The sequence below is a fragment of the Erinaceus europaeus genome, chromosome 18, assembly GCF_950295315.1.
Source record: "Erinaceus europaeus chromosome 18, mEriEur2.1, whole genome shotgun sequence".
Classification (NCBI taxonomy): Eukaryota; Metazoa; Chordata; class Mammalia; order Eulipotyphla; family Erinaceidae; genus Erinaceus; species Erinaceus europaeus.
In genome coordinates this window covers 26,757,235-26,771,641 of record NC_080179.1, presented here as the reverse complement: position 1 = coordinate 26,771,641, position 14,407 = coordinate 26,757,235, and the positions used below count along the sequence as shown (strand labels likewise).

The window sequence follows — 14,407 nt, the reverse complement described above, 5'->3', positions numbered from 1 at the left end:
ATATTTCCATTTTAAAAATAAATTAAAAGGAAAAAAAAAGCTAAGATCCACTTAGCTCTGGCACAGAGTCATGAGGAAAAGAGAGGGGAGTTTACACCTATGCCCTCAGGCATGCAAACACCACACTCTACTACTGAGCTCTCCTTTGTCCTCTATAACACTTCAATATTTCCATCCAAGTGCAACAGAATTATAAAATCATTTTTCAGTATATCTGAAATTTTATTATTTTAACAGAGAGCAAATGTACCTAAATCATATGAAATGTTTTTATATTGAGGTCAGAATAGCCCTGGATTTTTACAGCCTTCTAAAGGAATGCAGTATCCAAGATAAGATAGGATGTTCTTAGATATTTTGAATTAAATAACTCAGTGTGTTCTTTTGAAGAGAATGAGTAACTACTTATTCCAAATCCTAACAAGATGTTATACTTCACAGACTGTTCAAAATACCATACTAGTTCAAGAAAAAAAAAAGAAGTTGCTTCTTTATTATCATCATGTATTATTTTGTTAGCTGTCAAATATTTATTAAAGCAAAAATAATACATAGTTTAGTTATTAGGTAGTATGGAATTACAAATTTTTTTCCAGTAAGGGTCAGATTTAATACTGTATTATGAGCAGTACATGTTCAATGTATAATATATCAACTCAAAACACATGAACTCAATATCAGAATTATAAAAACTGACTAATGCAAACAAGTCAATTCCATATCCCTATGGCCTTTTCTTTTTCATTTTCCACCAAGGTTATCACTGGGACTTAGTGCCTACATGATGACTCCACTACCATTTTTTTTTTTTAAGGGGGTGAGATACAGAGAGCGACAGGGAGAGGAGAAAGAGGCAGCTTCAGTACTGCTCCACTCCTAGCAAAGTCCCCCTCCCCCCCCAGAAAAGATTTATTTATTATTAGAGAAAAAGAGAGAAACATAGCATCACTCTGGAACATATGATGCTAAGGATCAAACTTGGGACCTCATGATTAAGAGTCCAATGCTTGGGAGTCGGGTGTAGCGCAGCAGGTTAAGCGCACGTGCCGTGAAGCACAAGGACGGGCTTAATCTCGGTTCGACTCACATTCCACTATAGAGCCTATATTTCACCCAGTCCTGGAACCTTAGGGTGGGGCCCACTTTCCTGCATGCTTCTCTCAAATCAAATCAAATAATATTGCATCCGCAGATCGCAACCTAATCAACGCAACGAGTGCTACCCCAACATGCTTCACTTCAGACTGTGACCAGAGACTTCAGGTGTGGAATGACAACCCTTCAGCTTCATCACTCAGGTGAGACCTTTCCTTTCATAGTATTCTCTAATTCCATTCCAGGTGGTCCACTCCCCAATAAAGTCCCCAAACCTAGATATAGTCCACGTCCCCTGAGATAGAGCATAGGTTCACACGTGCCCATAAACTAGGGAAAAACATATACCTGAAAGCAGAAGTACACAAGAGCATGCAGGGAATACCCCCCAACACTTCATCTGCACTATTCCAGTCTTTAGGTCCGTGATTGTTCAACAATTTGTTTGGCTTTGTATGTTAACTCTCTTTTCAGCCACCAGGTTCCAGATGCCAGCAAGATGCTGACCACACTTCCCTGGACAGACGACCCCATCAATGTGTACTGGAGCTCTGCTTCCCCAGAGACCCACCCTACTATGGAAAGAGAGAGGCAGACTGGGAGTATGGATCAACCAGTCAACACCCATGTTCAGCGGGGAATCAATTACAGAAGCCAGACCTTCCACCCTCTGCAACCCACAAGGACCCTGGATCCATACTCCCAGAGAGATAGAGAATGGAAAGGCTATCAGGGGAGGGGATGGGATATGGAGATCAGGTTGTGGGAATTGTGTGGAACTGTACCCCTCTTATTCTATGGTTTTGTTAATGTCTCCTTTCTTAAATAAATTTAAAAAAAAAAAGAATCTCGGTTCGAGCCCCGGCTCCCCACCTGCAGGGGAGCCGCTTCACAGGTGGTGAAGCAGGTCTGCAGGTGTCTTTCTCTCCCCCTCTCTGTCTTCCCCTCCTCTCTCCATTTCTCTCTGTCCTATCTAACAACAATGACGTCAATAACAACAATAACTCTGACCATAACATTTTTCTCAGTATATATGAACAGTCATTATCCTTCCTGACACAAAGTATTTGCGCATATCACTCTCGCTTCCTAGGATACTGTCTCTCCACTATCTATACCCATCACTAAGATAACAATTATTTCTGAAGAGGGGTTTTCAGCAACCCTTCCAGTCTTTTACCAACATTTCAATATGTATATTCACCTGTATGTAATTATTATCCACTGGTCTCTACATGTCTGACAGCAAGGATGGTACGGACGTTTGCTTCATGTTTTATCTACAGGAAAAGCACAGTGCTTATTGGCACATAGTGGGTGACCAAATTAGTAATGAATGAAAGCTGCATGTATAGCCTTACTTGAGGCAATTTTAAGAAATCTTAAGTAGTAACTTTAAAGTCTCAAACAATTTGAATACCCACTGGGCATATAGAAACAAAGAAAAACATAGGCATGTTTTCAAGAAATTTGTGAACTGAACAAAGGTGGGCTAGTGACACCTTTACCCATTTCAAGTCTGGGATTCTATACTTTTAAGGTAAATATAATGGCAACTGGGTGGGATAAATACTATGATATTAAGGACTGAAAGCAAAATCTATGTACACAGCTGTAGAGACGGGTCAGCAGTAGAGGACTAGCCTTGCATGTATGAGGCCTGGCTTGGTCCATGGTATCACATGAAGTGGTAGTGGCTTTGGCTTGTCCTTTTCTCTCAATTCAAAAAAAAAAATGCACATGTGCAGAACAGGAGCCATATTACTTTGATAACATACGAGAGAAAATGCAAGTTGTTGAGACAAAGAAGCATAAGTAAAAGAAAGCTATGGATGGAGTCTCTTCACCCAATACTACTGAACGAACATTGGGTTTCTGCCAGTGCAATCTAGCAAGGAAGTCATCCCAATGGAGCATGGCTTTTATGTATACAAATGACAGGGTACCTTTTCATATATGGTCAGAGCCACAGAAGTAAATTCTAAAATGGCAATTTTATATAATATGATTGAAAGTGGTAAATAATAAAAGGATGATTAACCACCTACTGATGTACTATTAATTTAGGTTCAACTAAAAAATTTATCTTTGGCAGCTTAACCAATTTGTTATATATATATATATTTTTTCTTTTCATATTTGCAACTAGAGGTAGATCATTGCTAAAACAGCTTCATCAAGTCCCAGTGACCCAGACTACTTCTATTAACCCCTACCCCATCTCTGTAACAACTTTGAACTTACATACTCTTGTGTTATTTTTCAACAGGAAACTTGTCAGGCATACCTAGATAAAGAGATGAACTCATTCATAGTTAAAATACTTCATTATTTGAGATTGGGATGTTCAGGGAATTCTACATACAGAGTCAAAGAAGCCCAGTGTAGCCTTACCACTGGAAAAGCCTCATCTTTGGCATGGCACTCGGCTTAGCAGTGTCATACTTGAGGACAGCTTGGATAAGTGACAGTGCCGAATCATGCCACCTCTAGGCTTCTGACCAAAAAAAGAAAAAAAAAAAAAAAACCTGCAGGCAAAAGGGGACTAGCAGTATCCCTTAAAACCTCTGCATGCTACTTTCTCTTCCTCCTCCTCAATTTTTTACCTTTTCTTTTTTTTCTTAACTCAAACTTTACTGCACTGTTCCTTAGGATTCCTGTCTCACTTCAGGATAGAAAGGGCATAATTTAAGTTGGGGTTAAATTTTACAAAGACAGAAATTGGAAACCCTTGCACTGTTCTGTTATGAACTGGCAGACATCAACAATTCCAGTTTCATTATAAAGAAAGGTCAATGTCAAAAATTAAGACTAAAATTATCTTAAACCATGCACATAAAAATGTTACATATGTATTGTTTTAGAACCTAAATTCAAGGTGAATAAGAAATAAAGAGGGTCAAATACAAATTCAACATTAATATTTCTGATGATTTCATCAAAGGAGTGTTTTCTGAGGCCTCTGTGTTTTTAAACATGTGTAACTCCTGCAAATGTGCCAATGTTGACTAATCCATCTTTGAAGCAAAGAAAACCTTCACAAGTGCTAATGCTTATTCATATTTAAAGCAGAAAACCACTGATTTTGCTTATGTTGGACACAATGTTATTCCAGTATCTCATTTCAGTTTTTAAGCAATCATTTATTCCCAAAATAGCCTTAAGACCTGTCTAAGGAGAAAAGTTAAAAACTGTTTCACACAGTGAGAAGAAAAGGCCACATCAGGAGGTATGGAGGCCCCTATATTTATAAGAGAGATGAAGAATACATGAGCAAAGAAAAGAAACTCTTTAGGAGAATCCAGGACACATCAGACTTTATTGCAAGTCTTAAGCTACCTGGCATCAACTGAAACATTTTTAGGAACTTACTTCACTGATTTCTGAAAGTACATTTTCTCACTTTGATTTCTCTTAAACTTGGATGGCAACTTAACCATCAATGTAGACAGTTTAATTGGAAGCATATAAGATACTAATGTTGCTTGTAATTTAATGTGTCAGAGAACCAATGAAATATGCTATGTTCAGACTTCGGGGGACATCTGAGGGTGTTATTTTATAAAACTATAAAAGCAAACAAGATATCACTTTCTAGACTTAACATTCCCATTTTGTAACAGCAGTAGAAACGAGATTAATTTCCTTGTGTTTCTTTTTTATTCTTGAAATTTCACCTTTCTTTCATTTCCCTATATATTTATTCAGTGTAAAGCACACAAAAACCCTTATACATACACACACACACACACACACATACACACAAACACACACACACAAAATAAGTGGAATTATCACTGTCAACATAAAATACCAAAACTTAGACTCTCAGAGAATAGCTACTAAAACCTACTATTATGAATGAAGGAGTCAAGGCTGGAGAGGTTACACTGGGACTCATAGTTGGTCATGGGCAAAGCCAGTCAGGGAGGGAACTTACCTCTGGGCTCTAACCTGGCCCCATTCTTTCCACTCTGCTCAACTAACCTCCCTACCACTACAAGCAGCTCTTCTACATGACATCTTAGATAAAAAATAGCTAAAAAACTAAAAATCAGAATATAAAGATGTGTGTATGTCTCTAAGCACCTAGATTTAAGACTTGTTTATTTATAATATGAGAGATTGATAGATAGAGATACAGAGATAGGTCCTGGAGTATGACTAGGTCATATGCCATATTGGGGAAGAAACACAAGGCCTTATGTATGCAAAGCATGCACTCTGCTATAATGCTTAGTGCCAAAATTTTTTTAATGGCAGAAAGGTTTTGTGTGTGTGTGTGTGTGTGAGAGAGAGAGAGGGAGAGGGAGAGGGAGAGGGAGAGGGAGAGGGAGAGGGAGAGGGAGAGGGAGAAGAAGAGGGAGAGAGAGAGGGAGAGGGAGAGGGAGAGAACAATTTAAAATATCAAAAGGAAAAAAAAAATACACCCAGTGAAACAGCCAGCAGAGGGAGTCATGATTTCTCAGTGGGTGTGAATAAGCAAAATGTTTTGAAAACTACAACTTTAACACAGTTAATCCAACACATTTTTTGCTTAATATAATGATGAGACTATAACAAAGTTTAAATACATTTAAAGAAAAACTCTTTAGGATAAATAATGTCTATATCTTAAACTTAGAAGGGTTTGGGAGGTGATATTCACACACACATCCATGTGTATGTGCTCGCAAAGAGTTTTTCCTGGGACACAAACTGGATGTTTCTGGCATCTAGAATGGTGATGTCAATTCTTTTTTCCTTGAAGTCTTGGTAGAACATTCCAAACTAATTTGACTTCTGAAACTATTAAAAGATAGTCCTGACATTTTCACAAGCACGACTATATGTGTATGTTCAAATATGCAGGTCCAATTAGGAGATTATAATCACTTTCTGACAATGCAGTGTATGCCAAAACAATTTACTGAATTCCTCTTTTAGAACTGTCTTAAGAGCAAGCATTTTTTAATACCCTACTGGGGTAAAATAATCTTTAGCCTTTCATGGGGTTTAATATCTGAAATTACCAAAAAGTCTTACTACTTCATCCTGCCAAAAAGAGATTCTTATTTTCTAGATTTGGCTTAGGATGCTGGTATGGAGCCAGGAAAGGCAGACCTAAAACCGCCCCCAAGCAAGAGTCTGAAACTGTTAATCAGCACAGCTGTTTTTAATCTGCCTTCACTTTCAAGTGTGGACCAGGCACTATGGTTAACAAAATAATATGAGGCACAGCCCCTGTTCTACTTAAAGTAGTGGTGGACTCCTAGTGCACAATGGCATCAGATCTTAGATTACCAATTAATCAGTGATGATTCTTAGATTCTTCATACAATAAAATGGGTAAGCTGTGGCAACTTATATACCCAAGTGATATTAGAGAATGTTCTTGTATTTTTTTTTTCGTGTTTTTCTGTTTATAGGTCAGAGAGAAATTGAGAGAGGAGGGGAAGATAGAAGGGACAGTGAAAGATAGACACCTTTGGATTTGCTTCACTGCTTGTGAGTGACCTCCCTGTAGGTGGCGGGGCCAGGGACTCAAACAGGGATGCGATCCTTGCACCAGTCTTGCGCTTCATACTGTATGTGCTTAACCCAGTGTGCCACTGCCCAGCCCCCTGTTCTTGTTTTTTTTTTTTTAATTATCTTTATTTATTTATTGTATAGAGACTTCCAGGAATCAAGAGGAGAGGGGTGATAGTGAGGGAGAGAGAGAGAGAGACACCTGCAGCCCTGCTCCACCATTCATTCGTAAAGTTTTCCCTCTGCAGGTGAGGACCGAGGGCTCGAACCCAGGTCCTTCTGTATTGTAACCTGTGTGCTCAAGGTGTGCCACCACCTGGCCCCTCTGTTCTTATATTTGTTAAAAGCAAATGAGGCATGCATGAGGTCCCAAGAGACTCCTACAGTCCTACAGAGAATTAAGGAACTCTAATATAGTTAATTACTGTCACTGAAGCAAGAATGAGTACACAAGAAGAGAAAAATAAGTGGGAGACCAAAGGGAACACTGCAGAAGCCCAGTGAGGATGGCCGTGCAGCACATGCATTCACCATTCTGGGAGGTGGCCTCTCTGCTGGCAGAGCAGAGCCATGCTGTAGTTCCTCTGGCCTTGGTCACTCACAGTGTGCTCTGGGTAAAATACTTAACCTCTCTGATCTTCCTGCTCCTTCTGAACTGGATTTGTCTACCAATATTTTCGGGATTTTAGGAGTATTAGAGAGAACACATCATGAGAATTAAATCAATTACAACTGCTGGTATTTTTACCGGCATGTGTGGCAGGCAAGGAGTACAGCAAATTGGCCGCAGAAGCAATCTGGAACAAAGGTCACGAAAAGGCAGGTAGACCCACTGAAGTAGGCCCAGAGTAGATAGTTTTCACCACAAATTAAAATGAAGTGAATACGACAGACAAATGTACCAAGAAAGAAAAAAAAAATGGGGAGGGGGCTCTTAGCAGATAATTATTACAAAAGCACAATATTTTATTAGTGATTTAATATTGATTTAACAAATTATGACATAAATGGGGTATAATTCCACACTGTTCCTCCACCAGAGTTCTGTGTACCCAACCCTTCCATTGGAAACTTGCAATAGTTCTCGCAATGTTACAGACATGGGTTGACAATCATTTCTATAACTAGCTATCTGTAAATATATATATATCACCTATACCTATCATTACTTCTGAATGTCTTCCTTTTTTCCTCTTCTCTATCTGGATCCTGATGGAATTGGAATCCAGAGCACTCTGGCCATCTCACCCCTTCTAGGTAAATTCTTTATGAGGTGCAGAAAGTGGTTTGAAAGATGTACTTTTATTTATTTAGTGAGAGATCCAAAGCCACAACCCTGTGTATATAATGCTGGCAATTGAACTTGTAACTACACACCACACACACATGCATGCGCACACGCACATACATACATGCCCTGCATTCCGACAACACTGTGCTACTACCTCCAAAACCACAGGAGTGCAACTGTGTTGCTTATTGTGCTTATTCAATAATTCTGTGCTGAGCAACTGTTTCCAGTAATGCTCAAGTGATACAGCTCTCTGCACCAAATGACTAAGATTTCAATAATGCCATCTTTATCTACCGAAACATTGTCTTAACACTGGGCACCATTTTACTGTTTGCAAATAACACAAAGCAAGAAGTCCCTCTCCTTAGTGCTTCTTAGGAGAAATAATCTAATAACCTATCTTATTATATTTAAATCTATGTTTTCATATTTTAAATAGCAATTATCAGCATTTAATATTTTTTATTATTTAAATTTAAACTAATAGGGAAATTTTTAACTGTTTTAAAACAAATTAGTTCATAGATTAGAGAGAATAAAAAACTAAAGGAATTCAGACTTGTAGAGCTTCTATTATCTATCAAAAGACATATGTATATACCATTTTTAATACTATCACCCATTGTGTGAGAAAACATCCATATCCCCAAAACAGAGAAACTGATTAACAGAAAGATTTAAAAGAAGACAACCAAAGCCATACTGTTGATCAGTAACAAAGATCTTTGCAAACTTTGGAACCACTGTCTCCAAAACACATCACCATCTCTATAACACCATGCTTCCTAAAAATTCACTTCCTGGAAGGCTTGTTCACCACAACAGCACCAACACTCTCTCATTCCTTAAGAAAATAAAACTCGAGTGTGGGTGGTAGCAGTTGATTGAGCACATATGTTATGATGTGTAAGGACCTGGGCTCAAACCCCAGTCCCCATTTGCAGCAAGAAGCTTTGCAATCAGTAAAACAATACTGCAGGTATCTCTCTGTCTCTCTTCCTCTATCCTCTTATTCTTCTCACTCTCTATCCGATAAATAAACAAAATACCTTACAAGAGAAAGAAGACAGAATATTTTGAGAAAATCTTAAAGGAATTGGTCTCTAAGACACCCTTCCTGGGAGAATATGCCACATACCTTGAATAAAAACTTTTAAAGACAGAAGAGGGTTGCTGGGCAGTGGCACACCTAGAGAAGGCACATATTCCAAGCATAAGGACCTGGGTTCAAGGCCCCACTTGCAGGAGGGTAACTTCACAATGTCTGAAGCAGTGTGTAGATGTCTCTCTCACACTACCTATCTTTCACTCCCCTTTCAATATCTATCTTTCTTGTCAAATTTAAAAAAAAAAAAAAAAAAAAAGAAAGAAAGAAAAGAAAAGAAAATGATCAGGGTTTAGCAAGAATGCAAATTCTGGGTAAATAATAACAACAATAAAACTAACAGCTTCACTAGCACCTTCCAAGCAAATCAGTCATGAAAAGTCTCATCAATACCTAAGGGTTTCCAGTACCCTCCCATCTTGTCAATGTAATGACAACAGTAAACATTCAGAAGGGGGCCAGCAGAGGCAAACCAGGTTAAGCACACATAGTATGAAGCATAAGGACCCGAGTCCCCTGCTCCCCACCCCCTGAGGGGCAGAGTCACTTCACAAGTGCTGAAGCAGGTCTACAGGTCTCTTTCTCTCTCTCTCTCTCTCTCTCTCTCTCTCTCACTCTCTCTCTCTTTCTCTCTCTCTCTCTCTCACCCCTCCACTCTCAATTTCTCTGTCCTATAAAAAAAAAAAATGGAAAAATGACCTCTAGGAGAAGTGGATTCTTAGTGCAGGCACCAAGCCCTAGTGATAACCCTGGAAGCAATAAATAAATACTAAAATCTAGGAGACAAATCTTTCCTGAATGCTGAATGTATTGGAGGCACTCAGAGAAGAGATGGCTATGTGTCCATCAAAAGCTACCTCTCTCTTCTTCCTTTCAAATGAATCCTGATGCTAGTGAAGAAGGCAGTGTTTCGTTTTGCTTTCCTTTCTAGCTCATGGCCTATATTTTCTGGTTTCTCTTGTATCCAGGATTGACCACGCGACACAAGCCTGGCTGGTAAGACATAAACAGAGACTCCAGATCATCCCCTTTCAGTTTTTACACAAGGTAACATGGCAAGGTACATTCCAAAAAAGAAAACTGTATGGCATGTCCTTGGTCCTACCTATTTTGTTTGTCAGAAATCAGAGTGAACAGGGTGACCAGAAATTTACATTGATCCATCCATAAAAGGAAAAGTGAAGCACACTGAGAAAGATAAAATAGAAAGCAAGGGCTTGGATGCCTGGAGGCATGGTGAAGTTGCTAAATTAGCTTTGGATTGAGTTTTCCTATAATGTGAAAAAATAAATCTTCCTCTTTAATACTTTCACTTGAGTTTTCTAGTCACATGATGTAAATTCAGTTTATAACTGACAGGATAATTTATTTAAAGTGCCTTTCCTCTAAAATCTTAAGACTGTAGAACAAAAGAAGAGAATTTGTGAAGACCTAGTAGTACAAGATATATTACTATCTACCCATATTTAGATAATAAGGGTTTAATATGGCAAAAGACAATAAAGTGCACTTCTTATAGCTTCTGAATTAAGAAGTAAGTAACAAAGGTATGTCTACCGATATCATATCATAAAGGCAGAGGAAAGTGTCTTAGAAAGCTTCATGATAGTACTACAGCCTGAGCCAAGGCATAGGCAATAGATAGCCATTAAAAAACTGAACAGGAACCTGGAGTTACCTACAGACCATAGAACACAGGTGTCAGTGGACACACAGAGAATGTCTGGACCACAGAGAAAAACAGTATACTGGAACCAACGTAGCATAGGAAGCTGGGGGATACATACATTTGAACTGAGATTGTTATGTATTCAAAATTTTCTGGGTAAATGCTGATATACTAATATGTATTCTTTCATTCATTTATTTTTCCCACCAGGGTCATCACTACCACTCAGTGTCTGTACAACTCTGCCATCATATCTGCTGGCCTTTTTTCATATCTTTTTTTTCTTTCTTTGTTTTTTTTTTTTTATCTTTTTGATAAAGAATGAGAAATAGACAGAGGGAGAGATACAGAGAGGTATTTATAACACTGCTCCACTGCTTGTGACATCCCCCACCACTTCCAATTGGTAGCTGAGAGGAACCCAGATCCTTCTTTGTGGTAATATGTGCCTTTTACTGAGTTCAACCATTTTTTTTTTAAGATTTAGTTTGCATCCCACGAGGTGGCACCAGGGATAAAGCACTAAACTCTCAAGCATGAGAGCATGAATTTTATAACCAGCATCGAATATGCCAGAGTGATACCCTGTTTCTCCTTCTTATGAAAATAAATCTTTTAAAAATCATTTATCTTAATGAAAAAAAGACAGACCAGAACACTGCTGAGCTTTTGCATATTCAGTGTTGGGGACTAACGGGATCTGGGACCTCATATGTGTAAGGCCTGTGCTTTACTGCTAAAGCATCTCCTTGATTATTATTATTATTATTATTCTCTAATGATCATGATTTTTTTTAACTTAACAGTGGTTCTAACTAGTATAAAGGAAATGAGTATCACATAGACTACACTGGGGTATCAATAGAGAATTGAATCTTCTGATAAGTGGCACTGATCTGGATCATATTTACAAATTTCAGATTGTCAAAAGATTTTGAATTTTTAGAAAACAGATTTGAGGTCAGATGGGGGTGTACCTGGTAGAGGATGCATATTAGCAAACTCAAGGACCTGGATTCACAACCCCACACTACGACTCCAAGTAACAAGATTCACAAGCAGTGAAGCAGCAATACAGGCCTCTCCTCCCACCTCACCCTTTTCCTCCTTAATTCTCAATTTCTCTCTATCCAACTAAATAAAAGAGGGGGATGCACCTGATTGAGAGCACATGCTATAATTCTCAAGGACCCAGGTTTGAACCCCAGACTTCAATCTGCAGGGGAAAAACTTTGCAAGTGATGAAGCAGTGCTACAAATGTCTCTTTTTCACTCTCCCTCTCTCTTTCTCCTTACCCTCTCAATTTTTGGCTATTTCTATCAGATAAATAAAGATAGTAAAAAATTAAAATAATAATAATAATAAATAGGGCTGGGTGGTGGTGCACTTGCTTGAGTGCACATGTTATCATGCTCAAGGATCCTGGATCAAGCCTCCAGTCCCTACTTACAGGAAGAAAGCTTCACACTTGGTGAAGCAGTCTCTTTGTCTCTTTTCCTCTCTATATCACCCTTCCACTTGAATTCTGGCTATCTCTGTCAAATAAATAAAGATAATAAAAAATGACAGTGTCACAAAGGTCACATAGGCTCTTAAGCTGAATATGGGCCCCAGATCTCATCAAATCAATGGGGTTTACAGTCAACAATATTTATACACCTTTGCCATATTAGGGAGCTACTCACTTCCCTGATCCAGCTTTCTAGCCCTTTTTCCAGCCATGACATCTCCCCAGACAATAACTTGGGTCCACCTGCAGGTGCATATCAGGTGTCAGGCTCAGGGGAAAAAAAGAAAAAATAATAAAACTAGTATAGCCATAGGCCCTTTGGAATATAACTAAAATAGGCCTACTAGCTATGTACAAAATGGAGATCCCCTCCCCCCACAACTCTTCATTGGCACTATTCCAGCCTTTAGGTTCAGGATTAGTCAACAATTTGTTTGGCTTTGTATGTTAACTCTCTTTTCAACCACCAGGTTCCAGATGCTAGCATGATGCCAACCAGACTTTCCTGGACAGACAACACCACCAACATGTCCTAGAGTTCCTATTCCCCAAGCCCTGCCCCACTAGAGAAAGGGAGAGACAGGCTGGGAGTCTGGATCAACCTGTCAACACCCATGTTCAGCGGGGAAGCAATTACAGAAGCCAGACCTTCCACCTTCTGCATCCCATAATGACCCTGGGTCCATACTCCCAGAGAGTTAAAGAATAGGAAAACTTTCAAGGGAGGGGATGGGATATGGAATTCTGATGGTGGGAATTGTGTGGAGTTGTACCCCTCTTATCATATGGTTTTGTCAATGTTTTCTTTTTATAAATAAAAAATTAAAAAGAAAAGATGACTACATAAAAATAAATAACTAAATGAGAATGGGGAAAGTAAGTAGGAAAATAAATGCCAGGAGTGGTGAATAGAAAGAAAAAAAAAAAGACAAAGCAGGAGGAAGAGGAGAGAATATTCACTTGAATAGTACACTGCTTCCCCATATGTACAACCCAGATTTGAACCCTGCTCCCACCACACTAAAAGAAGCTTTGATGCTACGATCTCTTTAACATTCTCTATCTAAAAATACAATATACATGCACATATTCAGACTCTATCCCTTTTTTTTCTATAATTTCAGAAGCTACTTCTGGATCTGTATGCTTATAAACATCTCATAATCCTCTGGGTTCTCTATTTTTTAAAAATAATATGCCAACATACGAGTTCTCTCTCTCTCTCTTTCTCTCTCTAGTGTCTCTCACACAAACACATACAGTCACACACATTCACACTGTTGATTGCAATTGCTTTCTGAATAAATTTTTCCACACTTAGACCATATGGGAGTTGGTGGAGGTGTAGCAGAAGATGAAAGAATTTGCTGAGTTAATTCCAGACTAGAAACTGAATGGCAATTATACACACCATAAGGCAATTCATTAACACTAATTTCAGAAGCTAACACATATTTAAGAGAAACACTGAAAGTCACAAGACCCAGATTCTATTTCTAGCTTTGCTAGTGACCTTCTGGGTGACCTTGCAAAAGCTGTTCAACACTCAAGTGACTCAGTCTTCTCATAAGAAGAAATAGAAGTATAACCTCCTAGCCATTGAAATGCTATTCTGGTATAACAACATCCATTCAGAACATTTGATGTGGTGAGTATATCATTTTTGGTAGATAATTCTTTTGTGTCATTAATACCTTGCTTCACAAGACTCAAATAAATCAAACCCTATTAGAATTAGAAGGATACAGGCTCAGCACTAAAGAACAGAATTTGCATGTTTAAAACCTCAGAGGCTGCAAGGCCCTAGGTTCACTGCCAGCACTGCTGTATACAAGAGCTAAACAGTACTCTGATTTTCCTCTGTTATTCTCTATATTTCACAAAATAAATGCATCTGTAAAGATAATAATTAGAAAAAGGCAAAAATTTCCTTTCTATTTATTTGATAGCATACCAAAATACCCCATTCCTCAAAGATCAAAGTGAGTTAATTTCCTATAAAAAGATCCATACCAGCACATTAAGGAGCCTGCTTAAAAATCAAACTCCTCAGACACCAATCATGGAGAAATAAAGATCTGTACACTGGTGCCAACAACTGATTTATAAACCATTATTTTCTCCAATAATGTGGTTTAAAGGGGAGAGGGACTTCAAGTTCCTATCCACTAGAGGCGAATTTAGGACCATATAATTCAGATACACAAACTTATAAAAAATTACAT

General features: G+C 38.5%; 1 protein-coding gene across 2 annotated transcripts in view; it reads right to left on the bottom strand.

Annotated features, from left to right (window-relative positions):
- Window positions 1-14,407, bottom strand: part of GRB14 (growth factor receptor bound protein 14) — a 169,693-nt gene that overhangs the window by 62,204 nt on the left and 93,082 nt on the right. The window lies entirely within an intron of this gene.